This window comes from Cornus florida, unplaced genomic scaffold (assembly GCF_030987335.1).
Source record: "Cornus florida cultivar Cherokee Brave unplaced genomic scaffold, ASM3098733v1 CherokeeBrave_3.0.0_Hap2_Chr03, whole genome shotgun sequence".
Taxonomy (NCBI): Eukaryota; Viridiplantae; Streptophyta; class Magnoliopsida; order Cornales; family Cornaceae; genus Cornus; species Cornus florida.
In genome coordinates, this window is record NW_026775573.1 from 69,421,402 (window position 1) to 69,440,296 (window position 18,895).

The 18,895-nt window shown below is 36.0% G+C and overlaps 1 long non-coding RNA gene and 1 pseudogene across 1 annotated transcript; one reads left to right on the top strand and one right to left on the bottom strand.

Moving 5' to 3' along the window:
* The first annotated feature begins 212 nt into the window (after nt 1-212).
* Nucleotides 213-7,931, top strand: LOC132300730 (uncharacterized). The gene is made up of 2 exons (XR_009480551.1): nt 213-1,867; nt 3,272-7,931. It is a non-coding gene; the product is annotated as an uncharacterized LOC132300730 (long non-coding RNA).
* Nucleotides 7,932-13,150: 5,219 nt separating this feature from the next.
* On the bottom strand, nt 13,151-13,249 carry LOC132302029 (small nucleolar RNA R71; annotated as a pseudogene).
* Nucleotides 13,250-18,895: the final 5,646 nt, after the last annotated feature.

The window sequence follows — 18,895 nt, forward strand, 5'->3', positions numbered from 1 at the left end:
CATCAAACAGCAGGTCCTCGAGTCCCAAGATTTTTAAATATATCTCTCATTCCATAGCTTAAATTTTCTTTCACCTTTACTTTGTAATAATAAACGTGGTTTCATGTTAAAAATAAAAAATAAAAATTTGTTAATGGGAATTGAAACGTAAGTGCTTGGTTTGAATGGTGGAAAAAATTCATTGACCCATGCCACATTTCAACACGCATCGAGTCAATCCACGCAATAAAAAAATGGGTCGTGATACAATTTAGACCGATCTTATAGGCAGAATCTAAATGGCAGTCCAATTCCCAAACCCAAAAGGACAATGGTGGCTTCATATCAACAAACCCATAACACCTGATGCATCAACACTTTCTCGTCAAGCCCCGACCGTAGCCCGCCCTCGCCGGTCTCGAAGCTGTTTTACCGGCAACAAACGACGAGAAACGGCAAGCCGAACGATGAGATTGAACTGACCAGTGACAGTGATGAAGCGACTGAACGGCGGTGAAGAGGGCGGCAGGACTGTTCGGCGAGCAAAGAAAGATGGGTCTGGGGTCGATACTCTATTAGTGAGCTAGACCCAAAAGAGAGCTTCGGTACTCAATTAGTGAGCTCGCCTTGATCGGAAAGAGAGACACCGACAAAGAACTCCATTAAAGACTAGTGAGCATGAAGAAGAAACTGAACTGCGGTGAGGTCGTCGAAGAGAAGCAAGGAAGACGCCGATGATGAAGGTCTGAACGGCGAGAAGCGCGGATGGACAGAACCGGCGAACAAAAATAAAAGTAACAGAATTGGCAGGGAACATGGATGAACAGAACGGCGGATGGCAACGGCAAAGTGTTCCGCGGTGAAACAAGTTTGAATTTGTTGTATCTATGGCCTGAATATGTATACATATATATACACCAACAGTGTGTGCTCCATTGACAACCGGAAAAGCTTAAACGAAGGCGAGTTAAAATGTTGAAATGAAAAATAAAAAGTCTACAATGAATGATGGCCGTTAAAAGTCCATGCTCGAGTTGTCAATTGTTCGTTCAGTGAAGAGGACTTTGTAGGCGAAATGTTGAATAAATCATGTGTTGTATACATCAGACCATTAATGTGTAGAGTCCTAGTGCTAGACCTCATTATTGTCGTGTTGAGTTGTCAATGTTAGAACAGCAAAGGGAACTTTGAAAATCAGAATACAAGTCATTGTATGAATATTGGAAGGTGGGGCTGAAGTCTATGTATATGCTGGTTGTCTGAAAATTCTGAGGCCTGTTTGGAAGCCCATATCTATATTGTTTTGACGTTTTGGTTTTGTTATTTGGGCTAATATCATATTTGTAGTGGGCTGACGTGATATTGAATATTACCAGATTTGGGTCAAAACTCATATCAATAATTTGGTGATATTTGACTGATATGGCAGTGTAGCGATAATATCAGCCCAAAACAAAACCAAACCAACCCTCATTTTTACTGTAGCGGTGATATCATGTATATAAGGTCGCATATCAGATTTTAGGGCATTTTTCAGCGTTGTTTCTCTCTCTTCGCGTAGCTCCTTGGAGGCAATTTCAATGGCGATCCAACTGTCTTTCGACTTCATACACAACCTCTTCCACCACCGATCTGGCAGAGCTCCTCCACCAGCTACCTCCTTCTATTTTCGCTTCTCATTTATCTGTCTTCTTGCAGGTCGGTTGAGGGGATTTCATTTGCACCTCTCATCTCTTTCTATTCTCGCAGATCCGGGTTGGTTGACCACAGATCAAACGTTTTTGTTTGCAAATCTTTCAAAAAGAAAGACCAATTTTATCTCGGGCTCGGCTTTCCTATCGTTTCTCTCTATTCTCTAAAACCCTATCTCGGTGGACAACATTCGAAGGTATTTCTCTATTCTATGAAATCCTAGCTCGATGATTTTGAGTTGATGTATTTATTAGTATAGATTTTCTGTGATATATTGGTCATAAACCCTTTTCGTGAACCAAAATTCAAATCTGTGATATCATTCATGCTATATCATTCTGTGATTTTCTGTGATATCATTCATGCTATAGATATATATATATATATACACACACACCCACCCACGCACACACATAGACATTTTGAGTTGGTGTATTTAGTATAGATTATCTGGTATTAATGGATGAATCCTTCATAGGAGTACACTGGTGTAAAATTTCATAACCAAAATATGATTTGTTTAGTCGATGTTACTTTTAGTTCATGTCGATTTCAGTTTTTTGTTAAGTTTCAATTTTTTTTTTTGTCGATTTCAGTTTTTTGTTAAGTTTCAATATTTTTTTTTTGTTGATTTCAGTTTACTTTTGGAATTCCAGAAACAAATTCTATTGTAATGTCTCATCTGTGAACTAGGAAAGTTGGGAAGCACTTTGAAAATTAATAAAGAATTTAATAATCAATTTTTTATTTATTAATTTATGTTATTATTGTTTCCCGAACACTCCAACTTAAAAACAGGGTACGTAAATAAAATAAAATGATATAACCTTAAGAATTTACATATCTACCATCTTCATAGAAATTACATTGTACAGTAATTTTTTTTGCTCCCATAGTATTTTGGATCAGTGTTTATTTAGTATTATACCAAAGATTGAGATGGCACTTGGGGAAGAAAGAATTCTGTTGTAAGTCTAATGGCTAGAAGCAAACCGAAGAGGAGATAAAATTGAGAAGGAAAATGATTTACAGTCCGATAATTTTAATTGATTTACGTGAATGAGATCGAATGTTATCATGATGTTTTTAATATCTTTAATTTTATAATGACTTTAATTCCTACTCATAGACAATTATTTGTCCGAAGATCAGATTTTCTATCAATACTCAATTAAAAATTATGTTAAAAGAATCACAAAATGTACATAAAACTAAAATATCATTAAAATCTCTGTAAATTAGTTTACACTACATCCATACACCAGTAAAAAATCCTTAAAACAACTAAATTTGACACTGTCTCATGAAAGAAATGAGAGTAAGAACCAAATCACTAAAATAAGCTATAACTACCAAAAATCAATTAAATTCAACTCCGATTCCGGCTACCACTAATTTTTTTATAAATAAATCAGCTTGTCCAACAATAATACTAAAACTGAGCTCCCAATGTGGCTATTAATAATAGGACTGAATTATTTTTTAATTTTTAATTTATATTTTTAATTCTTATATATTGTAGTACCATTGAATTATCAGTTTAAAATTATTATTATCTAAACAATTTACTAAACTATTAAATTTACTTAATAATAATCAGATGGACATGAACAATGACAATGTTGAGCAATACCCATCAAGAGACATTTATTCTCTTGATGGCGAGAATGGTGAGGACGTTATAGTTATTGAACAGGCGGATGCCACTGTTTGGTGTGATGCCCATCAAAAGAAATTCATGCTCTTGATGGAGGAAGAGGTAGGAAAAGGAAATCGTACAGGCACGACTTTTAATCCAATTGGGTGAACACATATTGTGGACGCAATGTTGGTGGAAACTGGAAAGAAGTACACGAAGGACCAATGTAAGCAAAAATTCAACACAATAAGAGCACTGTACAAAGATTGCAAACAAATATTATCTGAGACTGGTGTAGGGTACAACAGTGAAACTGGGATGATTGAGTTGGAAGCTGAAAGATGGGTTCGATTGTGCAAGGTTAGTATTTCAATACATGTCTATTTACCATACATGTAGTTAGTAATTAGTGATTTAGTATTAAAAGGGTTTGTGAACAATAATTGTAAGCTAATAGCGTGTAGGTTCTCAAGTATGGCAGAAAAATAAAAAAATAAAAAACAGAGATGTAAGAATTATGAGTAGATGGTAAGGATTTTTAGGGATACACATGCTACTGGTCAGCATGTTCATCCTTCTACAAAAGCACCCAAACCTCACCAAGTACTAACAATTTCTCAAGTGGCAACACATAAAGCTGCAATTCATAACATGGAGGGCAATGCGGACATGACTGATGTAGAATGACCTAATGTAGAAGAACCTATTAACCTCAGTCCTACTCCCAAACCTGTAGCTAAGAAATCTAAGAAAGAAATTTTTTCCTCCACAATGTCTAAAGTGATGGCATGTTTGACTGATATTGGGAACGCGAAAGCTAATAAAATTGCCAAAGCCATAGCAGAATCATCTTCTAATTGTCAACCATCTTGTGTTAAAGAAATGCCTAATGTGACATCTCCCAGTAAAAAGAAAAAGAAAAAGAAATGGATCCCCAGCTTAAGGAGTGCCTAAGGATCGTCAACATATTAGTGGGGATTGATGATACTCATTATGCTAAAATCATAAGGATGTTTGGTGAGGACAAGGTGTGGAGGGACATATTTCTTCGCATTCCTGATGAGAGGAAGGTTGGGTGGGTGATGAATCAGCCTCTGTGATATGTTCGCTATCTTACTTTTATATGCTTTTGGATGACTGTTTTATAACTCCTTTTACATTACTGTTGGATGACTGTATTTAATTTTTCTTATCTACTACTTTTACATTACTGTTGGAAGATTTTATTTAATTCCTCTATCTATTGCTTTTAAATTAATGCTAGATGACTATTTATGTTCTATATCTATTGCTTTTACATTATTGCTGGATAATTGTATGATTTGGTATGTCTTTTTATCATTTTTGTATTGTTGATGAATAATTGTATTATTTGATATATATTTTTTCATTTTCCTTATATCATGAAGTTGTTTAATTTTTATTATAATAACTGCTTCTGTTTATTCTTAAATAGGATAGTAGATATGGATATAACGACAGTATTAACTATGTGTGATGATGATAAGGAGGAAATTCTTGTATTGATCGCAGCCGTATATGAGTACTATCATAAACATTTTGATAAATAACGTTGTAGGGATTCCATGTTACAAGGGGAAGATTACGTATTTGAGATTTTAAATGGACATGAAGATAGGTGTTATGAAAATTTTCGGATGTACCCCAATACCTTTAGGGTTTTGTGTTGTGAGTTGAAATTGTTAGGATTGAAAGATTCAACATTTGTAACAGTAGAAGAACAAGTTACAATTTTCCTACTTACCGTGTTTCACAATGAAAGGAATCGTGTCGTTGCTGAAAGATTCCAACACTCTACATCCATAATTTCATATCACTTTCATGCTATCTTAAAGTTAATTTGTGAGTTAGGGACTAAGATTATTGCTCACTCGGATTTGAATGAAATTCCTAAACAGATAAAGAACAATCCAAAGTTTTACCAATACTTTAAGAATTGTGTAGGAGCCATAGATGGTACTTATATCCATGTTGTAGTGCTAGTTGGACAACAAATACCCTTTCGTGGTAGAAAGGGTGATATGACCCAAAATGTCATGGCCGTGTGTTCTTTTGATATGAAATTCATATACATTAATGATTCGAAGATTTTAAATGAGTGCATTCAGAATGAGGATTTGAATTTTCCATCACCACTTTAAGGTAAGAAAATGACCTTTCCATATTTATGCATTTAACATTAAAAATACATTAATTTTAATACTTAACATGACAGGTAAGTTTTATTTAGTGGACTCTGAGTACGCCAATCAACCAGGGTTTTTGGCCCCTTTTCAAGGTCAACGTTACCACATGCAGGAATATCGTGGACATACTAGAGGACCATGTGGTAAAGAATAGGTGTACAATTTTAGGCACTCGTCATTGAGGAATATCATAAAGCGATGTTTTGGGTTGGTAAAGATAAGATTCACTATATTGAAGCAAATGGCCCCTTATCACTTTGACACTCAAGTTCTTATCGTCATTGTCTGTTGTACATTACATAATTTCATAAGATCCCAAGGTGAATCTGATGAAATTTTTTATTGTGAAACCCCTGAATCTTCTACTTCACAAAATGAACCTGATGTGGATGACATTGTTGAGGTTGTCAGTGCTAATAATGCACAGATGAGACAGATGGATATTTATCGTGATTGTATTGCCAACCTAATTTCGGAGCACTGTAATCACTAATTATAATAGTGTGTAATAATGTGTAAGATTTTAATATGGATAACTGTAATAACTAATTATATTACGTAAATTAAACTCACATGCATACAATATGGATAACTATAATAACTAATTATATTAAGACATCAAATGTTAAATGTTTTAGTACTTGTAGGCGAAATTATATATAGGATTGAAGGTGAGCGACCATAATGTGCATGTGATAGAGGTCCTATGTATTTGTATAGGGCTCGAACTTCAAAAAATGATGGTCGACAATTCTATAAGTGTCCAGCTCGGGAGGTATGGCTTTAATCTTTTAGGTGTTATTTCTATTACTGTTTCCTAATTGTATAATTTATATTTCTTGTAGTCACATATGAATGCATTTATGTCGGTGGATGAGTTGCACCAAGGTGCACAAGTTGAAGAACAGGTTCAATCTGACTTGGACAGAGTTATTGCAATGATTCAAAATGAACAATGTTGACAGAAGTACATGCTCTTCCTAGGTTGTGGATGTCTTACTATCACAATCATGTTTCTTGTGATTATCTTCTTTTTACTCATTATCGTTGTTATTGAAAGATAAAGTTAGATAAACTTCCATCTTTTGTAATATATGACATGTAATATGTATTTAGTTAATTTCCTGTATTTCATTTGGTATGTAATATATACTTAATTTTCTGTATTTGGATTACCTTGCTGGTGAGAACTATAAATGCTATACTTTCAACTGTGTATTAAATGGTATAAATGTGTTTGGTTTTGCATGAGGTCATTTACACTCCAAATTTGTAACTTAGCCTAAAAAAATATTGGATATATCTTACTTAGTACTTCTAATTACTTCATTCCTACCATGTGTTATTTTCTTTTTCTCTAATGTTGTTTATGTGTTTAGTTTTGCATGAGGTCATTTACACTCTAAATTTACAACTTAGCCTGAACAAATGTTAGATATATCTTGCTTACTACTTCTAATTACTTCATTCCTACCATGTGTTATTTTGTTTTTCTCTAATGTTGATCATGTGTTTGATTTTACATGAGGTCATTTACACTCTAAATTTGCAACTTAGTCTGAAAAAAGGTTAGATATATCTTGCTTACTACTTCTAATTACTTCATTCCTACCATGTGTTTTTTTGTTTTTCTCTAATGTTGTTCATGTGTTTGGTGTTGCATGAGGTCATTTACATTCCAAATTTGTAACTTAGCCTAAAAAAAAGTTAGATATATCTTGTGGTTGATGGAGTAGTTTAGAAGGAGAATGGGCAATTTTACTTGAATTTATGGATTAGTTTTGTGAGCGGTGTCCCTTGTTGAATTAATTGAATGAATTTTGTGGGCGGTATCCCTTGTGTTTATTGTGTTTTAAAATTTTGGAAATGTCCATTTTTAGGGGGAAACTATGCTGGATTTTCAAAAAAAAAAAAAACAAATGAATTAAAACTTTGATTCCAAAAAGGCATGTGGTTGATTTTTGAAATTTGAAATGGATTTTTGAAATATATAACAGTAGAAAAACTGTGAAATATATAACAATTTTTTGAACATATGATTAGTGATAATTTTTTATTGATTTTCATGGAGTTGAATATAGTTCTCTTTGTTGTTTTAAGGCTTGGTAGAATGCAGCCTTTCTATGGGAAAACCTAACTCTACTTTATATTTTGAAGGACATGGCAGTAAGTTGTGGGCAGTGGCACCAGTGGGATTTATAGGAAGCATTCTCCAATTGCTGCAACTCCAGGAAGCTAGTGATCTCTAAGTTAATCAAATGGAGACCTATGCAAGTATAAAGATGTGTGTATACATTTTATGAAATGAATTTTAGTTATTTCCAGTTGTGTGTACATTTTATGTAAGTATAATGAAGTGTGTGTGTGTACACACATACTATTTTTAAGGAATGTCTAGCTCCTTATATGTGCAAGTATATATGTGAATGGTGCAACAATAATTTGTTAAGTTTGTGATGTACAAAAAAAAAAAACTTGTGGTTTGGTGTGTTATTTATAATTGATTAAAATTCTACAAAATATTTTCAAGTACTTGTTTGGGTGGCAATAATTTTGGCTAGCAATAATTTTTCTAGCAGGTTGTTTGATGGCATGCCTCTTTTTTTATTTTTTTTATTTTTGTCGGTGTGATTTATTATTCAGTCTTGTAAGGGAGGGATCTTCCTTGATTGCTTGCTTTTAATCTTTCTTCCTATTTATCAATTCTGGTTGTGGTTGGAGATTGTATGAAATATTCAGAAGTTGGTTATCAAAATAAATACTCAAGAAAAAGGGGAAATGGTCTCATGAGTTAACAATAAAAATATTAGTACTTTGAAGGATCTCCAGCAGAAAATTTCAAACTAATCTCAGTGAAGTAAAACCATTCACAAGCTTCAATGTCCACCAAACCTCAATTTTAACTAATTCAAAAAGTTCAACGTTTTGGCTTTGCTTCTTGTTAGTTTCAACTACAAGGATCTCTTTCTCTCTCTCATTCATAATATATATATATATATATATATACTAGATAAAAAAGACATGCAATTGCACGTAATTAGAACTCTTAGTCTAGCATAAAAAATATATATATATATACAACTTTGACATGGTAAATTTGAAATTTGTCATATAAAAATTAAAATTTTATTGTTATCTTTATACAAAATAATTTATAGGATTTATAGAATTTTATAAAAAAAAAAATAAAGAATCATCCTTATACAACCAACAAAGATCAGTTTCACTTATCTATTCTTCTGTTAGTACGGTATTAAGGATTCAAGCATCTTTTTGAAGTGCTTCAAACCAAGTCAAATCTAACACAAGTAAAGGAAATTGAAAAGAAAAATAAAAACAGTAATTTAAAAAATCAATACTTATAAAATATGACATCCTTAAATTTGGTCGAAACTCTATTTTTCAGTTGACAAAATTGACTCATCCTAGGCACTCCTGTAAATATATATATATATATATATTGCTCTCTTAATTCACATTGAACTATGTTCCATTTTGTCTGTCTTCATTATCGAAGTAAGAAAGATATTTAATACAGATGAAAAGGGACAAAAGGAATGTAGAAGTCTAGGACGCTCGTGGGAAAGCCCAGGTTATTGAAATATTTTTCCTGATAGGGAGAGCAAGTAGAAGGAGAGAAAAACCTTGAAGCACAAAGAGTTTTAAAAATGTCAATTAAATGACTCTCGGTATTTATAGATGCATGTAATGAAAAGGTATTTTAGTAAAGAGGTGTGAATTTATAAAGGGTAATTATATAATTTTAATCGTATATATGCTTAGACTTGCAAACACCTTTCTAACACAACTTTTCATAAATTTATTTAAAATAAAAAATAATAATAATAATAATAATAATTGAATGGGTGTTTCATTTGGACATAACTCCTAATTGAATGGGTGTTTTTTTCTTCCCAAAAAAGTGTTGGTAGTTAAATAGGCATCTTTTCAAGAATTTAAAGAGGTGTTAATGTTTGATTCTAACTCTAATTCTTAATAAAAATATGGATATATTATCACAAAAAATAATACAAAAAAAATCAAATGAATCCTATATATAATACTTTAACTCTGTCATGTCCATGAAAGTCTTAATCTACTACGTCTTTATTGAACACCCACACAATACTATTATTGGCAGTGTAAAGAACTCTTTCATGTAATAATTACATATATTGAATAAAAGTTATACATAAAAGGAACTCTAAAATATTTCAATAATAATGTGATACAGAAGTAAATATAAAAAATAAGAGACATAAAAAGTTTTTAGGGTAGAGAAGAATTGGTACCTAAATATATAATTTATTTAAGAAGTATAATGCACTTACAATGTTGCCCTGAAAATAAAAAAAGGTTTTTGCAGAGAAGAAGATAACATGAGTTTTTTTTTTTTTTTTTCTTCTTGAAATTATATGACTCGTAGGTATATATAAGTGATGAGCACTGAAAAGTGCGTATTTAAACCCCTTAAGCTTAGGCATTCTAGTACCTTTATCTATCTTACTTTATCGTTTTAGATTGATTTCGTATTATTTCCATTTTCAGGCACTTATCCCAAAAATAAGCTAATTCAGCCAAATAAGAGCTTAATTGAAGCAATTCTGGGATTAATCAAATAAAAGAGCAAAGTGGAGAAAGAAGGAATTAAATGAAACCAAAGGTGGCAAGCAGCAAAGTTCGATCGATCCAAGTTCAAGGTTCAATCGATCGAACATTGATTGATCTCAGCACTTCAAAATAGATCTAAGCCTTAACCCGAAAGCATAAAGTTCCAAAAGTTCGATCGATCCAACACCATCCTTCAATCGATCGAACAATTTTGTCCTTATTCAAATGATTGATCCTATCCACAGCTGTACCACCCACTAACCACTTTTGTCTTTTTCCCATAAATATCTCGGATTTGTCTTTTTCCAAAAAGCTCAGTCAGTTGGATCGATCCAGCCTAACTTCGATCGATCTCACTTACTTTTGATCGATCTCACTTCCTTTCGATCGATCGAACTTCCTCCAGTGCGAAAAAATTAAAATCCCATCCCATTGAAAGTTGTCTTTTATCTAATCATTAGGGAATAGTGTGTGCACGACCCCAGCTCATTTTGGGTGTCATTTTGACCTACCTATATAAGGATAAGGATTACTTTTTCAAGGGGGGCCAACATTATTTTTGATATCATCTCTTAGAGAGGAAGTTTAGAGGAGAAGGAGACTAGAGACACCATTGGAGATCTTCATCAATAAGGAGCAAACCTTTTCCATGGAGTTAGCCCTTGAGGGTTGGAGCATCCCACCATGAGTGGCTAGACATCCTCTTGGGGTTAGAGTTAGCCCCAAGCATGCTTTCTATATCTTAATCTTATGTATTATTGAGGGATTAGTGTTGTAATTAATGTTTTAACACTTTGATATATATAGATCTTGTTTAATCAATGATTTGTGTGGTTTAATGCTTCCAATTGATTATTTCATTCTATTTATATGTCTATGTATGCTAGAATTGATGTTCATATTCTTGTCTCTAGATTTTGTGTTGTTGATGCATGTCTATGTGTATTAATGCCATGGATTTAGAGATTGTCAAAATATAGTGCTTAAAGGAATGCTTTTGTGATTCTCTTGATGGTTCATGCTTATCTCTTGATGGATTGTGCCTCTCCCCTAGTTTATTTTCATGCTAGTAGTTTTGATGTAGTGTAGTTGTAGTGTAATGTTAAATGGGAGGACAATCCACGCTTGTTGTTTGATGTTCCAAGCTTTTGAATACAAGTAACATATGTCTCTAATCTTGTGTTGTATTTGGATTGTGAGCCTAATGAAAGGATTAATGACTTGTTTTGATTTATTGTGCCTTTCACATGTTGTTTAGACAATATATGCTTCATTACTTAGATATATTGTGCCTTTCACATGATGTTTAGACAATATATGCTTAGCTAGTCATCCTTACTTGTTGAATCAACCAAATACACACACACCAATATTACAACACCCTCATTGCCCTCATTAATCACTTTTCAATAATATAGAAATGCATTGCTTGGTGGTGATCTCTAAACCCCAAGACTCTTCTCTCTCTTACTTACTCTTAATTGCACTCTTTTGCTATTACTTAGTTTAATTTAGTTGCTCTTTAATCAATCAACCAACCAATTGTTTGATCACTCGACCTACTAACCCTAATAGCGATTCCACAATCAACTCCGACATTGCTCAATCCCCATAATCCCTTCGGACGATCCGTACTCACTCTTGCTACGTTAGTAGTAGTGTTGGTAGTGGTTTTTATAAATTTAAACTTGACCCAAAAAGGCTTTCCTTGAACCGCACGTTCACAACATCAATTTTGGCGTGTAGGAACGGCTTATCGCGCGTCAAATTTTAGCGCCGTTGCCGGGGATTTGTTGATTAGATTTGGCAACGTCGGATTTGTGGAATTGATTAGGATTAGTACTCTTTTGATCGTGTTTTTACTTTATTTTTATTTTTCTTTTTGGTTACTTATTGTGTTGTTCTTACTTAACTAGGTGCATTGTTGGAGAAGAAGCAAGCAAAGGAGCCATTGAGCATTCAATTCAAGCAAGCAAAGAAAGGAAAAATGCTAAAAACTTAAAAAAAAAATTTGCTAAGCTAAGCTTTAAAATTTGGAGTTGAAGTGCTAAAGGACCTTTGTGAGACTTTCTTTACTCAATTCCTTAGTTAAATCGTCGGCTCGCGTGGAGGCTTGTAATTCAATTCTTAGATAAATCGTGAGCCCGCGTGGAGGCTATTTTATTGTTCTTTGCATCATCTTTGTTAAAGCATAGGAATATGGGTTAAGTGTTTGTGGAAGAAGTCTAATTGCATTGTTGTGAAGGAATAGTGTTTGTCATTCTTTGTGTTTGTTGTGTTTTGTATTGTGCATACATGGGCGTCGTTCATTGAGACCAACTCTTGCCCCTCTTGATTTGCATCTTGAATCTATCGTTAGAAATCCTAGGGGAAGAGGAAGTTCAAATAGAATCAATCTATCAATGGATGACCATAATGATGACCATATTGAGGACCTTGGTCACATAGACCAACAAGGTATCCTTCATCCCAATGTACACAATCAAAACATGTAAGTACCATTGGGCATGCCAAGGCCATTCATCCAACCACCACAACAATAAGGCCAAGTTCCATATGGAATGCCAAGGCCAATGTATGCTCCACAACCTCCCGTCATTAATCAAGGAATTCATAACCAAGGTGTTCATATTGCACCTCAAGTAGCTAATCCACCTTTTGCTTTGAGAGATCACTATGTGCCTAATGAATACAATGCACCCACATGCATTCAATTGCCACCATTTAGAGCACATCATTATGAAATTAAAGCACAAACTATTCAAATGCTTCCTAACTTTCATGAACTTCCTAGTGAAGAACCTTACAAGCATTTGGATGAGTTTCTTGAAGTATGTTCCACCGTAAAATATACGGACATGCCGGAAGAGGTCTTAAGACTCAAACTTTTTCCATTTACCTTAAAAAACAAAGCAAAGTATTGGTTTAACAATCTTAGGCCTTTTTCAATCACTTCTTGGGCAGAATTGCAACAAGAGTTTTTGAAGAAGTACTATCCGGTTTCTAAGACCAATGCCATGAGAACCTCAATTCGAGAATTTTCACATGGGGATGGAGAAACATTTCATGAGGTATGGGAACGCTTTAATGAATTACTTAGGAAGTGTCCACATCATGACATGCCCAAATGGCAATTAGTTCAATATTTCTTTGAGAGCTTATCGGACAACTATAAGGGTATGGTTGATGCTTCCATTGGTGGCTCTTACATTGATAGGCATGAGGATGACGTGTGTCGTCTCTATAAAAGCATGAGTGAAAATTCTCTGCATAGAGCACTATCATCCAAGAATGGCAAAAATTCACAAGGTAGGAAGAATGTAGGCTTACATCAAGTCGACCATTCAAATGAAATAGCCGCCGAAATGAAGTCTTTGTCTCAAAGGTTTGATCAATTTTTTATTAACCAAAACTCGGCGAACCAAGTATCTTCCTTTCCTAACCATTCTCATCGTGCATCAAATGAAACATGTATGACTTGTTTTAGTTTTCTTCATTCTACTTCTCATTGTCCTCATAAACAAGTGCATAATGAACCTAATGAACAAGTCAATGCGGCTTTTGTAAACCAAGGGAACAATCCTTATGGTACTCATTATAATCCAAGTTGGAGGAATCATCTGAATTTCTCTTGGAAAAACCAAGGAGAAGACTTAAACTCTTCCCAAGGTGGTTTCCAAGGGAAATACATTTCACCTCCACTTTAAAACCAAGGATCCCAAGGTTATAGACCTTATCAATCACAAGGGAATCAATTTGCTAATTCTCATTTTCTCAACCAATCTTATTCCCAAGGAAACACTAGAAGTCCCGTATTTGAAGAAAAAGTTTTAAATGCTTTGGGGACTCTTGAGGCTAACACACAATTACTTCATTCTCACTCTCAATCCATTGCTAAGCTAGAAACCCAAGTAGGACAAATAGCAAGCACTCTTAATGCAAGAGAGAAGGGAAAGATGCCCATTAATGCCCCACTTAAACAACAATATGTTGTGGAAACCCATTCCTCATCGGAAGGGCATACCATTGAACATGTTAATGCGGTGACTACCTTGCGGAGTGGTAGAATTGTGGATAATCAAGTTGAAATATCCAATGAAGAGAGTGAACCGGTGCAACCTCAAGTTGCCACCCGACCCATTTCACATCACATTCCTCCTTCATTGCATACACATGATCTTGCAAATGAGAAAGTTTTGAAAACTGTGTTTGAAAAAGAAGTTTTGAAAAATGATGTTGAAAATGTTTTATTAAAAAATGATTTAAAAACTTCTTATGTTAAAGAGAGTTCAAAAGAAAATTCTGAAAAAGTGTTTGAACCAAATGTTCCATTTCCGGATGCCTTAAAAGGATCAATTTCAGAAGACAAGCAAAAGGCAAAAACCAATGAAATCATGGAAATGTTTAGGTAAGTGAAAGTTAACCTTCCACTATTGGATGCAATCAAGCAAATTCTGGCTTATGCCAAATTCTTGAAAGACTTGTGCACCCAAAAGCGGAAGAATAAGAGCTAAGCACCAAGAAAAGTGGTTTTGACCGAGCAAGTAAGCTCAATTTTGCAACATAACACTCTTCCAAAGTTTAAGGACCCCGGTTCACCTACTACATCATGTATCATTGGTGATCATATCATTAATCGGGCACTTCTTGACTTAGGAGCAAGTGTTAACCTTCTTCTATATTCGGTCTATGTTAAATTGGGCCTAGGTGAATTGAAACCGACGTCGGTAATTTTGCAACTTGCCGATCGATCTATTAAGAAACCTATGGGTGTCATTGAGGATGTTTTGATCAAGATTGATAAATTCTTCTTCCCGGTTGATTTCATTGTCATTGACACGAAACCGGTTTCTAATCTTAAGAGCCAAATTCCCGTTATCCTTAGCCGTCCTTTCTTGGCAACAGCCAATGCCAACATCAATTGTAGAACAAGGGTGATGAAAATTTCATTTGGCTACATGAAGGTAAAGTTGAATATCTTTAATCCCACACCCAATTCATTTGACAAGTATAAAGAAGAGGTCAATGTTGTAGAAAAATGTCATGATCTTCATTGCCAAGGAAATGAGCTTTTGTGTAAAACCAAAACTTCCAAAGGATCATCTTCAACCTTGCATTCTCAGAGTGTTGTTTCAAATTCTTGCTTTGAAAGGGCATGGAAGCCCAAAGGTTTTAATTGCATAGACAAATGATCAAAAGCTTCTTTTGAGCTTGATCCAACAAGTTCTTCAAAGGACCATTTGTTGGGTGGAGTTCAAAGCATTTATCACCCCAACAAGGAGGGGATGCATCACAAGATCTTTGACCCGGGCTAAAAGAGCCCAACGTCTTGCTAGAGACGTTAAAGACTAGCAAAGACATTTGTAGGGTGTCAAAACCCTATTCCTCCCCCATTTCTATCTTTCATTTTGTTTCTTGCGAAGTCTAGATACTTGTTTTAGGTTCACATGCATTAAAAGGAACTTTGGTGAGGATTGTATAAGCTTTTATGTCATAATTGAGCATTTGGCAAAGTTCGATTGATCTCACATTGGAGTTCGATCGATCGAACTGTGGATTGCACTCAACACTTATAAAAAATTTTGTCCTGCATCCACCTGCATCCAAAATCAGCTCTCTGTCCCATCGTTCGAACTCATTCTTAGATCGATCAGATATCTTTAATCGATCCAACTTCCAGGTAAGATCGATCTCAGGACTCAACACTTAGAAAAAAATTTGAGCCTGCATAAACCTGCATATTTCAGCTCTCTGTCCCATCGTTCGAATTCAATTCAAGATCGATCTGAAAATTTTCGATCGATCCAACATTAAGGTTGATCGATCTCAAGTTCCAGCACTTAGCAAATTTTTGAACTAACAACTTGTGTATTCTTACCTCTGTCTGATCGATCGAAGGCTTGTTTCGATCGATCACATTTCTTTCATTTCACAATTTTGACTTTAATTTGACTTTTCAACTTTTCAAAAATCCAAAAACATTTTCATTTTTATTTTATTCTATTTTCACTCTCATTTTATTTTGTTTTAATTTTCAACAAGTTTTCAAATATTTTAATTTATTTAGTTTTTAATTAATTAAATTCAAAAAAAAAAAAAAAACCAAAAATACTTTGAAAGGAGTTCATCAAAGTTCGATCGATCACAACTCATCTTCGATCGATTGAACTAGTCAAGAAATGTTTTTAAAAACAAATCCAAGGGTCTTAAGATCGATCATTTGGATCGATCTCACTCACCAAACCCTAGCCTCTCGTCCCTCTTCACTGTGAATCATCTCTCCAAGCTCCGGCAACTCCTCCGGCGAGATCCAAACATCTCGAATCTCAGTTCATCTCCACCCTCTTCATCTCAGATCATCTCAGTTCATTCTTTATTCTCTCATTCTCTTGAGGTAAGATCCGAGACATCCTTCCCTAGATTTGAACTCTCATGCATCAATACTTGTTTCAAATGTCGTAATCATGTTGCTCTCATGTTGAATCTTCCATTCTCAAAGCTTTAACATCTATGTCTATATATATATGTGTGTGTGTATATGTGTGCATAGATTTTGAAGATTTTATTAGATTTGGGTGTTTGGGCCACGTTTGGAGTGCATTTAGGCTTGATTTGTGTTGTTGGAGGGCCCACGAACTCACTCGTGTGCTTCAAAATTCACAGATCTGTGACCGTTAGGTTTCATTGTCGCACTGTTCAATCGATTGAACAAATTTATGATCGATCGAATATTTACGATCGATCCAACTCAACCTTCGATCGATCCAACTTTTGTGATCGATCTCATTTCTTTTTCTAATCAATCGAATTTCACAGATCTCATATACACACTCCATTCATCTTATCTTATGTTCATGCTACCTTATATATGCCCAATGCCTGTGATATTCCACATTGGATGCATTTCATACTTACATTGTTTGGCATGTTTCATATTCTGCCACTTGCATAGAATCATGCGATATTTTGTTTTGTCTATCTTATTTGACATACATGTTTCTATATTGTGCCTTATATTCTATATATGCTGGCACTAACTCTTGGAATTTCTATTTGCAGACTATGGCTCGCGTCAAGACTGTAGCACGTAGACACCGTCATGGCACCAGACGTAAACTTGACGACGAGGCCGGTCCATCTCATGTCCGTGATCCTAGTCCCGACCACACACAGAGGAAAGTCCGACGGCGGACTAGGGAGACTGCGCAGCCCTCTCATATAGAGGAGCCATTACACCCTACTCTACCCCAGTCGCCAGCTTGTCCAGTATTCACTCCATCACCATCTCCACCGCATAAAGGCGTTGAGCAGCCAGCTCAGCCGGCTCCACCTGTTCAGCCAGCTCATCTACAGCGTGACAGACTCGCGCCTAGATATGCACACATGACTATTGAGCACGAATCAGCATTCGACACCGCATTCTTCACCAGATCAGTGCTGACTCGATCTGCCTATTAGGACATCATTCAGCGGGGTCTCTCAGCTATTCTTGCCCCAGTCACAGAGCCGATCTACCCGCGACTGGTATGGTTATTCTACCAGAACCTCTGACCGTCGCCGCGCACTACAGCCGAGCTCATCACCTCTATCGATGGCCATGAGATCACCATTACAGTGGATACTCTGGCCCGTTCGACTCGTTGTCCACATCGGTGCCCGCTAGAGCTTCAGGAGATTTATCCCAGGCTCCACAAGCCTTCTTACGCCGATATGGCGATTTTTCTCACAAGTCACCACGCCGGTGGCGAGACCTTCACCACCCGGACATTCTTGCCGGATGACCTGTGGTTTATAGATTCGGTGCTCTACCGAAACATATACATGGCAGGACACAAGATTCAAAGGCGGAGCGACTATCTAGCAGCCCTGTACGCCTTCTATACCGGCCACTGGGTGTCTATTCCTGCGCTTATCTGGAGCGTGATGAGGAAGCTCTACGATGAGTACGTCAGCAAAGAGGCGCTCGGAAGGGTCAAGTCTCTTCCATTCAGCCACCTCATCACCCAGATTCTCATTGACCAGCGTTATCCCATCCACCCGCAGGAGGACCCCGAGAGAGGTTCCTGTCACTTCCGCAAGAAGGACTGGGACAAGAGCTACAGAGTTATTATCACTCGCCTGCAGATCCATGCCGTACTGGCGGCTGCAGAGCTGAAGTTAGAGGAGGAGGCGGCAGCATAGGCAGCCCCGATACTAGCAGAGCCAGCAGCAGCAATTCCCACAGTGGACGATGTACGAGTCGATCCAACTGCCAAGCATGATGACATTGATATAGATATTGACTTAGAGCACTCAGCAGATGATGCAGCTCAGCATTCTCTAGCCGGGTCACCTATCCACGAGCAGGAGCAGACCCAGGAGCTGTCTTCTGACTCATCCATACCAGACTTGACCCCCGGCTTCAGAGTGCGTCTGCAGACGCTCGAGGACGTTGTTGTTGCCATCAGAGCTGACCTCACGGCCCACAGAGTGGAGTTCGTTACCTTCCACACGGATGTCGCGACCATGTTCAGAGATTTATCCAGAAACATCTGCGGAGCCAGACCTGCCCGTCCTACCTCATCTGCCTGAGCTCCTAGTCCTTTCTATCTTATGATCCCTTTCTCCTTTTGATGTTTTATTATTGTCACTGTATTATTTTTACAGCCGGTCTGTCGGCTTTGATATTTTTGTTGTACCTGCACTTTCTCTATTTTATATATCTATTTTTGCTATGGATGTCATATGATTGTATTCTCATATCTGTATGTTTGAATCCATCAGGTGC